This window comes from Mirounga angustirostris, unplaced genomic scaffold, assembly GCF_029215605.1.
Source record: "Mirounga angustirostris isolate CCGP_5_RB_7025 unplaced genomic scaffold, mMirAng1.0.hap1 SCAF_1, whole genome shotgun sequence".
Lineage (NCBI taxonomy): Eukaryota > Metazoa > Chordata > Mammalia > Carnivora > Phocidae > Mirounga > Mirounga angustirostris.
Genome location: NW_026991709.1, coordinates 205,439,688 through 205,458,311, shown reverse-complemented (window position 1 = coordinate 205,458,311; position 18,624 = coordinate 205,439,688). Strand labels below are relative to the sequence as shown.

At 41.3% G+C, this 18,624-nt stretch overlaps 1 long non-coding RNA gene across 1 annotated transcript in view; it reads left to right on the top strand.

Moving 5' to 3' along the window:
• Positions 1 to 6,594, top strand: part of LOC135365700 (uncharacterized) — a 42,147-nt gene extending 35,553 nt beyond the window's left edge. The window contains exon 3 of the long non-coding RNA XR_010413911.1: positions 6,008 to 6,594. This is a non-coding gene — a long non-coding RNA (uncharacterized LOC135365700). The remainder of the gene's footprint in view (positions 1 to 6,007) is intronic.
• The last annotated feature ends 12,030 nt before the right edge of the window (positions 6,595 to 18,624 follow it).

Sequence of the window (18,624 nt, the reverse complement as noted above, 5' to 3'; positions counted from 1 at the left end):
AGACTGTAATAAGAGACGAGGAAGGACACTATATCCTACTTAAAGGATCTATCCAACAAGAAGATCTAACGATTGTAAATATCTATGCCCATAACATGGGAGCAGCCAATTATATAAGGCAATTAATAACAAAAGCAAAGAAACACATCAACAACAATACATTGATAGTGGGGGACTTTAACATCCCCCTCACTGAAATGGACAGATCGTCTAAGCAAAAGATCAACAAGGAAATAAAGACTTTAAATGACACACTGGACCAAATGGACTTCACAGACATATTCAGAACATTCCACCCCAAAGCAACGGAATACACATTCTTCTCTAGTGCCCATGGAACATTGTCCAGAATAGATCACATCCTAGGTCATAAATCAGGTCTCAACCGGTACCAAAAGATTGGGATCATTCCCTGCCTATTTTCAGACCACAATGCTTTGAAACTAGAACTCAATCACAAGAGGAAAGTCAGAAAGAACTCACATACATGGAGGCTAAAGAGCATCCTACTGAAGAATGAATGGGTCAACCAGGAAATTAAAGAAGAATTAAAAAAATACATGGAAACCAATGAAAATGAAAACACAACTATTCAAAATCTTTGGGATGCAGCAAAGGCAGTCCTAAGAGGAAAGTATATAGCAATACAAGCCTTTCTCAAAAAACAAGAAAGGTCTCAAGTACACAACCTAACCCTACACCTAAAGGAGCTGGAGAAAGAACAGCAAATAAAGCCTAAACCCAGCAGGAGAAGAGAAATAATAAAGATCAGAGCAGAAATCAATGAAATAGAAACTAAAAGAATAGTAGAACAGATCAACGAAACTAGGAGCTGGTTCTTTGAAAGAATTAACAAGATTGATAAGCCCCTGGCCAGACTTATCCAAAAGAGAAGAGAAATGACCCAAATCAACAAAATCATGAATGAAAGAGGAGAGATCACAACCAACACCAAAGAAATACAAACAATGATAAGAACATATTATGAGCAACTCTATGCCAGCAAATTAGATAACCTGGAAGAGATGGATGTATTCCTAGAGATGTATCAACTACCAAAACTGAACCAGGATGAAATAGAAAACCTAAACAGACCTATAACCACTAAGGAAATTGAAGCAGTCATCAAAAATCTCCCAACAAACAAAAGCCCAGGGCCAGATGGCTTCCCAGGGGAATTCTACCAAACATTTCAAGAAGAATTAATACCTATTCTTCTGAAACTGTTCCAAAAAATAGAAACGGAAGGAAAACTTCCAAACTCATTTTATGAGGCCAGCATCACCTTGATCCCCAAACCAGACAAAGACCCCATCAAAAAGGAGAATTACAGACCAATATCCCTGATGAACATGGATGCAAAAATTCTCACCAAAATACTAGCCAATAGGATCCAACAGTACATTAAAAGGATTATTCACCACGACCAAGTGGGATTTATCCCTGGGCTGCAAGGTTGGTTCAACATCCGCAAATCAATCAATGTGATACAATACTTTAACAAAAGAAAGAACAAGAATCATATGATCCTCTCAATAGATGCAGAAAAAGCTTTTGACAAAGTACAGCATCCTTTCTTGATCAAAACTCTTCAGAGTATAGGGATAGAGGGTACATACCTCAATATCATAAAAGCCATCTATGAAAAACCTACAGTGAATATTATTCTCAATGGGGAAAAACTGAGAGCTTTCCCCCTAAGGTCAGGAACACGGCAGGGATGTCCACTATCACCACTGCCATTCAACATAGTATTGGAAGTCCTAGCCACAGCAATCAGACAACAAAAAGAAATCAAAGGCATCCAAATTGGCAAAGAAGAAGTCAAACTCTCACTCTTTGCAGATGATATGATACTTTATGTGGAAAACCCAAAAGACTCCACCCCAAAACTGCTAGAACTCATACAGGAATTCAGTAAAGTGGCAGGATATAAAATCAATGCACAGAAGTCAGTGGCATTCCTATACACCAACAACAAGACAGAAGAAAGAGAAATTAAGGAGTCGATCCCATTTATAATTGCACCCAAAACCATAAGATACCTAGGAATAAATCTAACCAAAGAGGCAAAGGATCTGTACTCAGAAAACTATAAAATACTCATGAAAGAAATTGAGGAAGACACAAAGAAATGGAAAAACGTTCCATGCTCATGGATTGGAAGAACAAATATTGTGAAGATGTCAATGCTACCTAGAACAATGTACACATTCAATGCAATCCCCATCAAAATACCAACCACTTTCTTCAAAGAAATGGAATAAATAATCCTAAAGTTTGTATGGAACCAGAAAAGACCCCGCATAGCCAGAGGATTATTGAAAAAGAAAAGCAAAGCCGGCGGCATCACAATTCCGGACTTCCAGCTCTATTACAAAGCTGTCATCATCAAGACAGCATGGTACTGGCACAAAAACAGACACATAGATCAATGGAACAGAATAGAGAGCCCAGAAATGGACCCTCAACTCTATGGTCAACTCATCTTTGACAAAGCAGGAAAGAATGTCCAATGGAACAAAGACAGTCTCTTCAACAAATGGTGTTGGGAAAATTGGATAGCCACATGCAGAAGAATGAAACTGGACCATTTCCTTACACCACACACAAAAATAGACTCCAAATGGTTGAAAGACCTCAATGTGAGACAGGAGTCCATCAACATCCTAAAGGAGAACACAGGCAGCAACCTCTTTGACCTCAGCCGAAGCAACTTCTTCCTAGAAACATTGCCAAAGGCAAGGGAAGCAAGGGCAAAAATGAACTATTGGGACTTCATCAAGATAAAAAGCTTTTGCAAAGCAAAGGAAACAGTCAACAAAACCAAAAGACAACCGACAGAATGGGAGAAGATATTTGCAAATGACATATCAGATAAAGGGCTAGTATCCAAAATCTATAAAGAACTCATCAAACTCAACACCCAAAGAACAAAGAATCCAATCAAAAATGGGCAGAAGACATGAACAGACATTTTTCCAAAGAAGACATCCAAATGGCCAACAGACACATGAAAAAGTGCTCAATATCGCTCAGCATCAGGGAAATCCAAATCAAAACCTCAATGAGATACCACCTCACACCAGTCAGAATGGCTAAAATTAACAAGTCAGGAAACGACAGATGTTGGCGGGGATGCGGAGAAAGGGGAACCCTCCTACACTGTTGGTGGGAATGCAAGCTGGTGCAGCCACTCTGGAAAACTGTATGGAGGTTCCTCAAAAAGTTGAAAATAGAGCTACCCTATGATCCAGCAATTGCACTACTGGGTATTTACCCCAAAGATACAAAAGTAGGGATCCGAAGGGGTACATGCACCCCGATGTTTATAGCAGCAATGTCCACAATATCCAAACTGTGGAAAGAGCCAAGATGTCCATCAACAGATGAACGGATAAAGAAGTGGTGGTATATATATACAATGGAATATTATGCAGCCATCAAAAGGAATGAGATCTTGCCATTTGCAACGACGTGGATGGAACTGGAGAGTATTATGTTGAGTGAAATAAGTCAAAAAGAGAAAGACATGTATCATATGATCTCACTGATATGAGGAATTCTTAATTGCAGGAAACAAACTGAGTATTGTTGGAGTGGGGGGTGGGGTGGGAGGGATGGGGTGATTGGGTGATAGACACTGGGGAGGGTATGTGCTCTGGTAAGTGCTGTGAATTGTGCAAGACTGTTGAATTTCAGATCTGTACCTCTGAAACAAATAATGCAATATATGTTAAGAAAAAAAAAAAGAAGAAGAAGAAGAAGGTAGCGGGAGGGGAAGAATGAAGCGGGGGAAATCGGAGGGGTAGACGAACCATGAGAGACGATGGACTCTGAAAAACAAACAGGGTTCTAGAGGGGAGGGGGGTGGGAGGATGGGTTAGCCTGGTGGTGGGTATTGAGGAGGGCACATTCTGCATTGAGCACTGGGTGTTGTGCACAAACAATGATTCATGGAACAGTATATCTAAAACTAATGATGTAATGTATGAGGATTAACTTAATAAAAAAATTAAAAAAAAAAGAATTAAAAAAAAATAAACAGGCCAGTGGGGGGAAAAAAGGGGGGGATTGATAAGATGTTGGTTGAAAAGGGAAAAAGGAAAAATTCAAAAAAAGAAAAAAAAGAAAAAAAGACAGTTAAAAAAATTTAACTTTGAAAGACTAAAGAATCATGGTAAAAAAGCCATGAATTCTATGTGCAGTATTCCCCTAGCGCTGCAGCTCTGTAGTTCTCATTGATCGGTAAACTTGGTCTTGGCTGGCTGTTCTCACTGATCTTCTGGGGGAGGGACCTGTTGCCGTGGTTTCCAAATGTCTTTGCTGGAGGCGGAATTGCCCTGCCCTTGCCCCCTCCCGGCTAAGTAATCTGCTCGGGTTTGCTCTCTGGGGCTTTTGTTCCCCGCGAGCTTTCTGTACAACTTTGGAGGCGAAGAGTGAAAATGGTGGCCTCCCAATCTCCGCCCCGGAGGAGCTGAGAACTCGGGGCCCCGCTCCTCAGTGAGCCCTCAGAGAAAAGCTGCCAGTCACTCCCGTCTCCCCGGTCTCCGGCCACACTCCGTGCTCGCCCGGCCTGTGACCGCGCGTTTCTATCTCTGGCACCCGACCCCGGGTGGAGTCTCCAAACCCAGCAGATCCCTGCGGTGCACTCCCGCGGGGCTCCTCCCCGGGGAGGAAGGTGAGTCTCCCTGGATCTGCCGCTTGTTGGGTCCCTGCCGGAGGAGCAGTGGCCCAACTGTGCTGCGGATCACGGTTTATGGCCACCCCGAGCTGAGAGCTCGCGCCTGGGCTCCGCCTCTGCAGCCACCTTCCCTGCTCTGTTTCCTGGGAGTTCTGCCGCACTCAGGCACCCCTGGTCTTTCTGTGACCCCGAGGGTCCTGAGACCACACTGTCCCGGAGGGTTCCACCCCCCGCTTAGCCACCAGAGTGACATCCCTCAGCGGAGCAGACTCCTAAAAGTTCCAATTTTGTGCTCCGTGGTTCTATCACTTGCCAGAAGCGGCTGACGGAGGCCCCTCCCCCGCCATCTATCCTCCCGAATATCGCCTTGGATTCACTTCTCCGCACGTCCTTCCAGAAAGTGGTAGCTTTTCTGTTCAGAGAGTTGTTGCTCTTCTTTTCTTCGATCTCCTGTTGAGTTTGTAGGTGTTCGGAATGGTTTGATCCCTATCCAGCTGAATTCCTCAGAGGAGACGAAATCCAGGTCTCCTACTCCTCCACCATCTTGCTCCGCCCCATTTTATAATGTCTATTGGAGATTTTTATATGATTAGAATTTGGGTGCTCAATGGGAAAATCAGGGTCACTCCTGTGTCCGTATGGAGGTTACCCAGGGCTTTTTGAAGAGGTACTTCATGGCTGGGGCAGCCTGAGTGCTTATCTGGTCCTTGTGTCCCTCACCTGATAGTGTGTTTACTCAACCTGACTGCCTAAGAAATGCATGCCTCAGAGATCAAAAGCTTGATGTCAGGTAATTACATTACAATCAAAATGCTTAAAGTCAGGCAGTTACTCTGGACACATGCTCCTGTGTTTCTGAACTTCTTTTATTCTGTGATTCAGCTCCCTGTCCAGGAAGCCCACCATAGCCACTGGCAAACGCTGATTAGCAAACATATACCTCCCAGTGCAGTCTACATGGAAAGACAAACTTGAACAAATAGATCGACCAGGTATATTCTTAGCGTCAGGATAATCATAAATATGATGATGCAAAATTTCAAAACATCCATTTTGTTACTACACAAAATATTTCTTTTTTTTTTTTCTGTTTTCCTTTATTTATATCACAGTTCATGCTGTGCATATATTTACTGAAGCATAGAAGTTCGGTGTCCACAACTGAGGGGGTTTATTCATTGAGGTGAAGGGTTGGTTTGTATCTTATATATTTTATCACCGAATTATCTTCCTGTTTTTACTTGATATCTTCCAAACCTACCTGCTAATATGACTGCTTCTATTGTTACACAAAATAACTCCCTGTCCTAATATTTGTCACAGATTCTAAGGGATGGCGAATGAACAATACCAGCATCACCCATTTCGTACCTCCCACCTTTCAGAAATGTCTTCCCCCTGCAGGATCAGAGGACGCTCCACAGATAAGCGGATGTCCTGCCAGTCGTGTGGTTCAGGGTCACCAGTTCTTCTGCACAAACATGCATGTCCTTCAGACTCTTCCAGTGATCTGGAATGAAGCCCACATATAGTCACTTATTCATAAAGTCATCAGAAATAAACTTGAATAACAGAAAGATCATGACTCCTCTCCTATTTGTCAGATCATATTCCACAAACAAAAAACAGCACATGTTCTAATTGCCTCATGTCTGTTCACTCGGATTATTGTGTCAGTCAGCTCTTGCTGTATAACAGGCTGTCCTTGTCAAATGGGATATTATACTGATGCAGGGTGGCTGCATTATACTGATGCAGGGTGGCTGAACACAATGATCAAGAAAGAATTGTTGTGGGACGCCTGGCTCAGTTGTTTAGCGTCTGCCTTCGGCTCAGGTTATGATCCCAGGGTCCTGGGATCGAGCCCCCCATCAGGCTCCCTGCTCAGTGGGAAGCCTGCTTCTCTCCCTCTCCCACTCCCCCTGCTTGTGTTGCCTCTCTCGCTGTGTCTCTCTCCGTCAAAAGAATAATAAATAAAATCAAAAAAAAAAAGAAAGAATTTTTGAGATTTTTTTTGGTACAAAAGGTACTTTGGTAATAGCACGAGGACAGAACTTGGGGTCAGAAAGAGCTACCTTGGAATTGTGAGGAGTAGCTGATTCTGTACTTTTAAATTTGTGGCAGGAGTGGGCAGAGATAATGTAAGTTTCTAAGGAATTTCTGTATGCTGAACCTGAGGTTTACAGGTTCTTGGAGTTCTGATTATTGTCAAGATAAGCTTCTTTTGGGCGTCCGGGTGGCTCAGTTGGTTAAGCGACTGCCTTCGGCTCAGGTCATGATCCTGGAGTCCCGGGATCGAGTCCCACATCGAGCTACCTGCTCAGCAGGGAGTCTGCTTCTCCCTCTCCCGCTCCCCCCTCTTGTGCTCTTTCTCTCTCTCACTCTCTCTCTCAAATAAATAAATAAAATCTTAAAAAAAAAAAGATAAGCTTCTTTTTTCATCTCTAATAAAACATCAACATTAATGCAGCCATGAGTTCCTGGAGGAATGTCATCCTCTGCATGTCTCAAGGATTTATCAGGGGCTGCAGGTTTTAAGGAGATTGACTTCTAGCTGCATTTCTCTTGCCTCTATTCTTCTCATCGGTAATCCCTTTATGATCAAATGACATTATATTCTGGGAAGCATTTCTGAACTCTGCTGGGCTCCTCATGGGTCTGGAGCCAGTTGTGAATCTCTGTTGTGTTTCTAAGGCTCATCCATGATGCTGTGTGTGGTTGTAGAGTTCTTCTGTCTCAGCCAATTCATGGTCTTGTTACTACATTTCTATATGTAAGGTATTCTCCTATTTAGAAATTAAATGAACTTATGTGAATTCTTTAAATTTCATCGCACTGTTCCTGCTTCCATAATTAACACGTGCTTTCCTTCCCTTTTAGAAGAGCTATCTTGCAAACCTTCAGTGGAGAGTCAACTACTGTGCGCTGGATCCTACCCTTGGCCTCACACCATAGACATTTTCCCACTTAATTCAATTGTCAAATTATAATGACATATAATGAACTCCACATTGAAAGAATACATTTTGTTGAATTAAAGGAGCATCATGAAAATGAAGAGCACATGGTGCAAGTTTCCATTTGTGTATGATTTAAGACTGTTACATCAGCTTTAATTGCTGTGTTAACTAATTGTTGCAAAATTTCAGCTCCCTGAGGCTCTTTCCTTATTTCTGAAGGCTGTGTGGAATACTGAACGTAAGTTCATATGAATGCCATAAGAAAAGAATGAAATACGTGGAAATTAATTTTTTACTCCAAAGGAAATATTCTAGTTTAGTGGTTGTATCTTGTGTGTGTGTGTATACATTTTTCTTTCAAATAAGCAAGCCCACTCCGCACGTGTGTACACACACAGATGATCTCTGATTTCATCTTTTTTGATGAAAGGAAACTTGAGGGAGAGTTGGAGAGGATAACACTGAAAAGAATGAATGGTTGAATCAACATGAAATAAAAGGATGCAGAAATATAAACACAAAATTGTAAATTACAATGGATTACCTTAATTTTGACTGTGAGTTCCTTTCCTATATCACTGCCTCAAAGGCCTCAGAGTCAGACCACAGGCACATTTATGCCTGGAGGAATTCACTGTACCAGCTGATGGAGGAGAATATCTCCAAATCGAGTTAAATTTTTTCTACTTAATGTGGGTTCTTTCTTTCTTTCTTTCTTTTAATTTTCATTTATTCATTTGAGAGAGAAAGCATGAGCAGGAGGGAGGGGCAGAGGGAGAGGGAAAAGCAGATTCCCCCAGCAGCAGGTGGCCCCATGCGGGCTTGATTCCAGGACACACAGAGATCATGACCTCAGCTGAAGACAGATGCTTAAACTATTGAGCCACCAAGGCACTCCTTAATGTGGGTTCTTTAAATGCAAATTGCCCTTATCCAAAGGAAGCTGATGAATGAATTGGAAGACTTAAACTCAGTTCCCTCAAATAATTTTATAACTCTGTCCATATGAGATTCCTCCCACTGCTGTAAAATATCCCCACACTAGTTGCTTAAAACAAACACATACTTGCTCTTACAGTTCTGGGGTCAGAAGCTTGGAAGGAGTCTCATCGGACCAATAGCAACATGTCTGCAGGGTTGAGTTCCTTCTAGAGGCTCAAGGGAAAATCTGTTTCTTTTTCAGTTCTAGTCTCTCTTGCTGGCCACCTGCATTCCTGGGCTCATGGGTCTTCCTCCATCTTCAGAACCAGCAGGGCAGCATTTTCAAAGTCTTTCTGACACGAACTCTTTGTCTCCCTTGTCAACATTTGGAGGACTGTTGTGATTACCTTAGCCCCATCTGGACAATCATAGCTAATCTCTTTATCTTAATGGTAGCTGATTAGCAACCCTTTTCAATCTTAGAGACTTATGCTATTCCTAACCCCCACTGACTAAAAAGTATAGAATCAGTCACTCCTCACAATCCCAGTGCAGCTCTTCTGTCCACAGCTTCTGTCCCTATGCTGTAATGAAAATCACATTTTTGCACTGTGAAACTTTCAAGAACTCTCTCTTGACTGTTGGGCTTGACGATCCCCCATCGTATACTATTCCTTCAAGATTACATGTATTTGGTACAGAAGACTTAAAACTGAGTAAGGGACAGATGGGGCTATGTAGGGACAGACAGGTAGGGGGTTATGCAACTAGGCTCACACCAGGGACTATGTGACCAGGCTCACAGAAATCCCAGATGGGGAGAGCTGTTATAGATGAGATATTACCCAGAGAAAGGGAACATAAGGAATGCAGCTTGTTTGTCCTAAATATAAATGATATATTTACATGATAGTTATAAATCCACTTTGTTTGTCCTAAATGCTATCGATGAGATGTTTACCATGTTCCCTGGTCACTTTCCTATAAAAGACAGACCATAAACGCCCTTCGTGGCAACCCATTCAGAACCCCTCTCACTCTAGAGCTGTTTTTTTCCTTTCCTTTGAGTTCTCACCTTCACTTAATAAATTTTCACTTCACTTCAACCTTTTGTGTCTGCGAGATTCATTCTTCGACTCCGTGAGACAAGAACCCTGCAACCCTGAAACAACACCCCCTACACCTATCTCTTACACAGGAACACAGACCAGGACCCACACATCAGCATCACCCGGGAGCTCGCCAGAAATGCAGAATCTCTGGGCCACCCAGGACCTGTGATCAGATCCTCTATTTGTCCTGGGATCCGGGTTGTTTCAAATGCACATTGAGTTGGAGAGATGCTGGTCTAGAGAGGTTTCAACCTTCTGTGGTTGACATTTGGGCCAGGATAATAATATTGTAGGGATGCTTTCCTTTGTTTTATAAGCGTTTAGCAGCTTCCCTTCAGACATTACCAAACATTCCCCAGGGAAAATTCATTTCTGGTTGAGAACCACTGCCCCAGAGCTTGAGAACTAGAAGCGTCCTGACAGCATGACACTCAAGGACAAACACATACGTGGATATTAAATGTGGACAGATCACAACACACCACCAAGGGCCATTTCTACAATATAGATTGGAGTTCATAAATGTACTCCCTCAGGGATAAGATGTTTATAAATATTAAATCAAAAATCCCTATGATATGATAAGCTCACATTATAGTACATAAAAAGATCTAAATACATCTATTATGATTAACATTTTTTATAACAAGGGACAGCTTTTAACTTGTGATTAAGTAAAAAATTACTGGGATGCCTGGGTGGCTCAGTTAGTTAAGTGTCTGCCTTCGGCTCAGGTCATGATCCCAGTGTCCTGGGATCAAGTCCCACATCAGGCTCCCTGCTCAGTGGGGAGCCTGCTTCTCCCTCTTCCTCTGCCTGACGCTCCCCCTGCTTGTGCTTGTTCTCTCTCTCTCCCTCTGACAAATACATACACAAAATAAAAAATCTAAAAAAAAAAAAAGTAAGAAATTCCTAATTGTAATGGCAAACGTGTCTTGAAGCCAATGTCTGTAGTGGCCAAGGTTTATTATCAGAAGAACCCACTTGTCCACCTTATTGAATAGAATAATAGACCCTGTCTGGAGACAGCAGGGCTGGGTCCCCACCACATGTTGATGCTTTGAAGATAAAGAGATCTAACCCAGGTTTGTGCCTCGGTCCATTGTAGACTTGGAGAAAATTATAACTCAAAGCTTAGATAAAGTGCTAGGAGATTTATACATCAGGAAGGGGGCAAGGTCAAGGAAAAGGAGTAAAACAAACAAAAGAACTGGATTCATTTAATCTCTAACCTAGTCTTTTGGGAACAGATTCATTAGGAAAACATCCTTTCTGTCCAGAGAACTTTTCCACTTGGGAATCATGCGCTTAGAGGCTGGAGTCACAAGAGCCAAATGTGCCTAATGAGCAGACACAGGGAGCTGTAAATACCTCCTCATTTCCAGTCCATCACTCTGTACAACCTTGGATGGGAAGGGCCATGTTTCTTGTCTGTTTGTTCTGAGTCCTAATTCTGGCTGGAGGCCAATGCTTCACTCCTTCCTGCTGTCTCAGGAAGATGAGGACAGAGCTTTAGTCCCTATCATTTGCTGTCCAGGGAGGAATTCAAACATCTACAAGGACGTCTTCCTGCCAGACACCCTAGCCAGGTGAGTCCAACACCCCAGTGGACCATGGATGACAGGGTCAGAGAGACTGGAAGCCAAGAACATTGACCCATCACCATGTGAGAGCCAATTCAACTTAGCCCAGAGCAGGGGATCCTTGTGTTTGTTTGCTTGATTAAGTAATTAATGTATTATTAGTGCTAATATCAATATCACAGAGTAACTGCTACTCACATTTTCGATGGTCTTTCATATTCTTTATCATTAAATTGCTATTATAACAATGCTGGAAAAAGTAGTTTGAGATTGTTACACTCAATGTGTGGTTCTAACTGGATGTGATTTGGTCCCCTGGGGGGGGGGGTGTCACTGATCACTGCCTGGAGCCAGCTTTGCCTGTCACACTGGAGAGGGGTGCGTGGAGGCCAGAGATGCTCTAAACACCCTACAATGCACAGGACACACCCCACCCCAGGGCAGGCTGTGACCAGAATGTCCATGTTGAGGAGACAGAGAAACCCTGAGTTAAAGAATATCAGTTTTTGGAGTTGAAAATAGAGCTACCATATGATCCAGCAATTGCACTACTGGGTATTTACCCCAAAGATACAAAAGTAGGGATCCGAAGGGGTACGTGCACCCCGATGTTTATAGCAGCAATGTCCACAATAGCCAAACTGTGGAAAGAGCCAAGATGTCCATCGACAGATGACTGGATAAAGAAGATGTGGTATATATATACAATGGAATATTATGCAGCCATCAAAAGGAATGAGATCTTGCCATTTGCAACGACGTGGATGGAACTGGAGGGTATTATGTTGAGTGAAATAAGTCAAACAGAGAAAGACATGTATCATATGATCTCACTGATATGAGGAATTCTTAATCGCAGGAAACAAACTGAGTGTTGTTGGAGTGGGGGGTGGGGTGGGAGGGATGGGGTGACTGGGTGATAGACACTGGGGAGGGTATGTGCTCTGGTAAGTGCTGTGAATTGTGCAAGACTGTTCAATCTCAGATCTGTACCTCTGAAACAAATAATGCAATCTATGTTAAGAAAAAAAAAAGAAGAAGAAGGTAGCGGGAGGGGAAGAATGAAGGGGGGGAAATCGGAGGGGTAGACGAACCATGAGAGACGATGGACTCTGAAAAACAAACAGGGTTCTAGAGGGGAGGGGGGGTGGGAGGATGGGTTAGCCTGGTGGTGGGTATTGAGGAGGGCAATTTCTGCATTGAGCACTGGGTGTTATGCACAAACAATGAATCATGGAACATTTCATCTAAAACTAATGATGTAATGTATGGGCATTAACATAAGAATAAAAAATAAATAAATAAATAAATAAAAGAATATCAGTTTTTGGAACACAGCTGCCTTCATGTTCTGCCTTCAACCTTGTAACACTTTCCTGCCAGCAAATTCACAGTAATCCCTTGGCTACCAGTTTAAAAGTTTCCACCACTTTTTAAAATAAATACATAAAGTAAGTAAATCACACTTTTTCCATTCCATTTCAGCAATGGAACAGAAGCTTCTAAATGACTTTATTCTTGGGCGCCTGGGTGGCTCAGTTGGTTAAGCAACTGCCTTCGGCTCAGGTCATGATCCTGGAGTCGCGGGATCGAGTCCCGCATCGGGCTACCTGCTCAGCAGGGAGTCTGCTTCTCCCTCTCCCGCTCCCCCTCTTGTGCTCTTTCTCTCTCTCACTCAAATAAATAAATAAAATCTTAAAAAAAAAATGACTTTATTCTTTTTTTCTTCCAGCTAAGGTTGGATTTCAACCCAAAATACCCTTACCCAAGAGTAAAGAAATGGATTAATTGAGAAACCAAAATTTGCTTTACTCCAAAACAATTTTATTGGATCGATGTCTATTTTACATTCCTATTTCTGCTTTAACAAATTACCACACTAGAGGTTTCAAAGAAATTTAGGCTTTTACTCCTTTGGAGGTCAGAAGCCTGAAGTAAGTCTCAGTAGGCTAAAATCAAGTTATCTGCAGCACCTGGTTCCTTCTGGATGCTGCAGGAGAGACTTTTTTTTTCCAATTGCAGTTTCTACTGACAACAAGCATTATTTGGCTCATTGCCCTTTCTCCATCTTCAAAATCAGTGACGTGGCATCTTCACATATCTCTCGGATCCAACTCTTCTGCCTGCCTTTCCCACATTGAGAGGACTGTGGTGATTATGTTAGTTCCACCTGCATAATCTTGGCCAGTCTTAATTTAAGGTCAGCTGCTTAGTGGACTTGTTCCATTTGCTACCTTAACCTCCCTCTTCCTATAAAGAATAACATATTTGAAGTTTCTAGGTACTAAAATGTAGACAAGTTAAAGAGGCTCTTTTTCTGCCTACTAGAAAGTCTTTTCCAAAAGTATTTTTTTGTGTGTACCACACAAGGGTCCTTATATAAAAGAAACAAACACAGAATTTATCACAGCCCCTAGAATGACTGGAAATACTACTAGTCATTCAAAATTTTTTGCAAAAATGTTTTTTGGTTATTTTTGTGTGTGTGTGAAGAACACCTACAACCACCTGCACCTTACTCTATCGTAGGACGATAGCCTTGCTACTCAAAGAGTGGTCCCCAGACCACAACCTGCAGCATCAACATCACTCCAGGGCTTGTTAGAAATGCTGAACTCCTGGGCCCACCAGCACCTGATAAAGCAGAATCTGCAAGTAAGCTAGAATCCTAAGTGATTCACAGGCACTTTGAAGTTGGAGAAGTGCTGGTCTAGAGTACGTTTCTCACATTCTCAATTTGACCTTTGAGGCAGGGTCATTATTTTTGGGGGGAGCTGTCCTGCTCATTGGAAGTGTTTAGCAGCATCCCTCAGACATTGCCACATATGCCCAGGGAAAAGTACCATGTATGGTTGGGACCACTGGCACAGAGTTTGAAAACTGGGAGCATCCTGAGAGAATGCAGTCAACACCCATCCCTTTCTACAATGATAACTTTGAGAAGATCACTAAATTCTTCAAACCCCATTTCTCCATAGGGAAAGAGGTTCACAATAGTGTTTCCTCACAGAATGGACTTTTATAAAAATTAAATCAGGCAATTCCTATAAGGTGCTAAACTCAGATCATAGTGCATAAAATATCTCAATATATAGCTTATAATTAGCAAATATTTTGTAGTGACATTTTAAGTCATAGCCTGAACTTGTGATAGAAGTGTGAAATTCCTAAATGTTTTGGCAAAATTGTCATGAAGCCAAGGAGTGTAGGGCCCAGGGTTTTCTATTAAAGGAACAAACATCATCTTTGTTGAAAAAGGGAAAAGTAACATTCTAGAGATATCAGGGATTGTGTCTCCACCACAAGCCAAAGCTTTGAAGGACCCAAGGGACCTAGTCAGGACCGATTCCTCCTTAAACAGCAGAAAACGTTACTCAGGAGTGGGATATGGTGCTGGGAGTTTAGATCTCTGAAAGGCAGAGGTCACAGAAAAAGAGTAAGAAAAACTGACTTCACCTGGCCTATCACCCAGTCTCCTAGGAACAGAAATTCAGTAGGAAAAATGTCTTTCCTGTCCACACTAGTGTCCCACAGGTAAGTCATGTGCCTGAAGGTGGGAGGAACAAGAGGGAGATGTGCCTAATGAGCAGACCAAAGCAGCTGTAAATACCTCCTTGGCTGCAGTCCTGCAGTGCGGGCAACCTCAGGATGAACAAGACCTGGTCATTTCTTGTGCAGTCCTAAGTCTGGATGGGGTACTGGAGTTTGACCACTTCCTGCTCTCTTGTCTGGGGACAGATCTTCATCCTCCATCATCTACCAACCAGACAGGCATTTTTATTTCCACATAGAGACCTTCCTCTGTGAGACCCCAACTAGATGAGTTTTACTGCCCAGTAGGGGCTGCAGGAGAAGGTCAAGAGAATGAAAGTCAAGATCATTTAGCTGAGGTCACCTGAGGGCCAATCCGGCCTAGCCCAGAGCTGAGAGTTCGCTGTGGCTGTTTGCTGGATTAAGAAGTTCATTGATTGATTCATTTATGTATTTATGATGCTAAATATAGAAGTGGATATTGTATTCATAATTACAAGGTTCAGTGTTAACAACTAAATCATAATAATGGAAACCCAATCAGACAGGGAACAGGATGCATAAAAGTAGAACATGAGACCAGGGATCTTTGCAATTAACCAGAGTAGAAAAGTCAAGTATTAGCTGTGGAGGGATATATAGTGAAGTGAGGACATGTCTTTTTTCTTTTAAGATGGGACTTATTAGACTGTATTTCCATACTGAAGAGAAAAATCCAGATGCAAGAATTCTCCCAGGTACATCTATGCAAGAGCAGTATATGAAACATACAATCAAAGTACTTCCTCTCTCTTGAGTATTCAAGTGAAATTTTTTACATGGATTATGTGAAAAAGGGTCTGCTAATGAGCTTCCTTGAGAATTACCTCATTACCTGTGAGCCTGAATATATCCTGGCTTAGCTAGCCACCCACTTTCTCTGTTGAAAATTGTCTGTGGGAGTCCTTGGTGTTTGCATAGTGGGATCAGAGTGGTTTTATTCCTGGGTTTTGTTTGTTTGCGATCTTTCAGGAAAGAATTGCTGTTTATTTCACCAATTTAGCTACTTGCCATTTTGCTTTTTTATGTATGTATAGATGTATTTGTGTAGAATGTGTGAGAGTGTATAAATTCTGTGTGGTAAAGTCTGTGAGTTAGTCATAATATATTTCCTCACTGCTTTTTCTAGGCTCCCTCCCTTCCTTCCTTCCTTCCTTTCTTTTCTTTCTTTCTTCCTTCCTTCCTTTCTTTTCTTTCTTTCTTTCTTTCTTTCTTTCTTTCTTTCTTTCTTTCTTTCTTTCTTTCTTTTCTTTCTTTCTTTCTTTCTTTCTTTCTCTCTTTTCTTTCTTTCTTTCTTTTCTTTCTTTCTTTCTTTCTTTCTTTCTTTCTTTCTTCTTTCTTTCTTTTCTTTCTTTCTTTCTTTCTTTCTTTCTTTCTTTCTTTCTTTCTTTTTCTTTCCTTCCTTCTTTCTTTCTTTCTTTCTTTCTTTCTGTCTGTCTGTCTTCCTTCCTTCCTTCTTTCTTTCTTTCTTTCTTTCTTTCTTTCTTTCTTTTCTCTTTTTTCTGAAAGAATTAATCTGTCACCTTAATATATTTCACTGGTGAATACCTACATTCAAAATGGAAGTGAATGACCTTCTTCACACTTACTGCTCACAAATGACCCTCTATACATATTTTCAACTAGTATTCAATTCTGTATTCCTTACTGCTCCTTTTGGCCTTTTATTATTGGATCTTTTTCTAAAATAGAAATGCCATCACTTGAAAGGGATTCTTTATGTTTGAAGAAAAATCACTTTCCTTCCATAAGCAATCCTGTCCAATATATCTTTATGTTACACGATACTAAAACTTTAGATACTGCTTTCTCCCCACCTTAAAAGACTTTTTCATATTCTTTTATTCCCAAATCCATGGCACTTTAATTTAGATTTGTACCATTGTCAATTTCATTTAATTATTACTCTTTTAAACCTCTTTGTACAGAAGTTGGTTTTGGGACTTCCTTCCGTTTGGTTTCAGACAGTTGTTTTGAGCCATTCTGCTTAACCTAAGTGCATTTCCACTGTTCTTTCTTTCAAATGTCTTTGTTTTTTAAAACTATAATGTGCTCTGCAGACATACACATTCACACCCTTTCAGCTCATATGCATAGAAAGACACCTATGCATATTCTAAGTACTCTGTATGTTCTGGTACAACCTTTCTTTCTAGCTTTTCTTCCTCAGTCCTTCTGACTCAGGAGAACCTTCTACATGTCCTTCTACTCAACTTGTGTAATGCTGTCATTATTTCATCGCCTGCATGACATTTCATGTTGTGGCTGAGCCATTTACACTTCTGATGATCTTTCTTATTTTTTTCTCATTAAATTACAATATATCAATGCTACAAAATATTTTTAAATAGTTAAAACTATGTTTCACAACCAAAGAACCAGAGAAGAGGGGTGCCTGGGTGGCTCAGACGGTTAAGCGTCTGCCTTCGGCTCAGGTCATGATCCCAGGGTCCTGGGATCAAGTCCCGCATCGGGCTCCCTGCTAGGCGGGGAGCCTGCTTCTCTCCCTCTGCCTCTGCCTCTCTCTCTCTCTCTGACTTTCATGAATAAATAAATAAAAAAAAATTAAAAAAAAAAAAAAAGAACCAGAGAAGAATCTGACCACAAATGTCCTTATGCAGAGACTGAGAAATCCCGAGTTGAGGAATATTTCTATTTTTTTAATACCTTATTTTTTTAAGTAATCTCTACATCCAACATGGGGCTGGAACCTACAGCCCCAACCTCAAGAGTCCCATGCTCTACCAATTAAGCCAGCCAGGCACCCCAAAGAACATCTTTTTTTTAAATATTTGTAACTGTCGGGGCGCCTGGGTGGCTCAGCTGGTTAAGCGACTGCCTTCGGCTCAGGTCATGATCCTGGAGTCCCGGGATCGAGTCCCGCATCGGGCTCCCTGCTCGGCAGGGAGTCTGCTTCTCCCTCTGACCCTCCTCCCTCTCATGCTCTCTGTCTCTCATTCTCTCTGTCTCAAATAAATAAATAAAATCTTTAAAAAAAAATTTGTAACTGTCTTCAGAGCCTCCACAAGACACTGTAACACTTCACAATTCTGATAGCAAAATTACAAAGTACCTCTATGCTTTGTGTTCAAAAATTTCAACCCCAATCAATGTGACAGCTCCTTGAGTATTTTCTCCAGGTGATGGGTGTGAGATTTCTTGTTGAGTTTTTAAACTATTAATGAGCTCCAGCAAAGGTTCATGTATTTGATCACCATGGATATTTGCTTGTTATCATTATATGTCCACATATTATATGCCTATTTATCTATAATTATCAGCATTTCAAGTAATTGTTGTAAATCAGTTTCTCTCTTGACTTTTAGTTAGATATTGTTCACCATAAAATAGTTTTAAATTTTATTTGGTTAAGTATTTCTATCTTCTTACTTCTGAGTTTTTTGCCTTAATTATGATGGTTTGCCCAGCTGTGGATTTTATATGGAGGTTTCTAGATGTGCAACTAAAGTGGAATGGTTACTCCTAAACTGAAGGTTTTCCCCTGATTTTTTGTGAGATGTGTGAGATAAGGATCCACTGTACTTCATTGCACATAGAAAGCTATTTGTGCCAGCTTCCATTCAACAATCCAGTCTTTTCCAACTAAATTGAAATGCATCTTTGTCATGTATTAAATGTCAACATATAATGAGACCAAATTTCTGATTCATTCAACACATACTAAAAGAGCATCTTCTATGTGCCAGGATATTCTAATAACTTTATATGTTATACCCTTCTATTTCAGGGTCATGGGAAATTTTATTATTCACCCATGTTGTTTTTGTGGATTT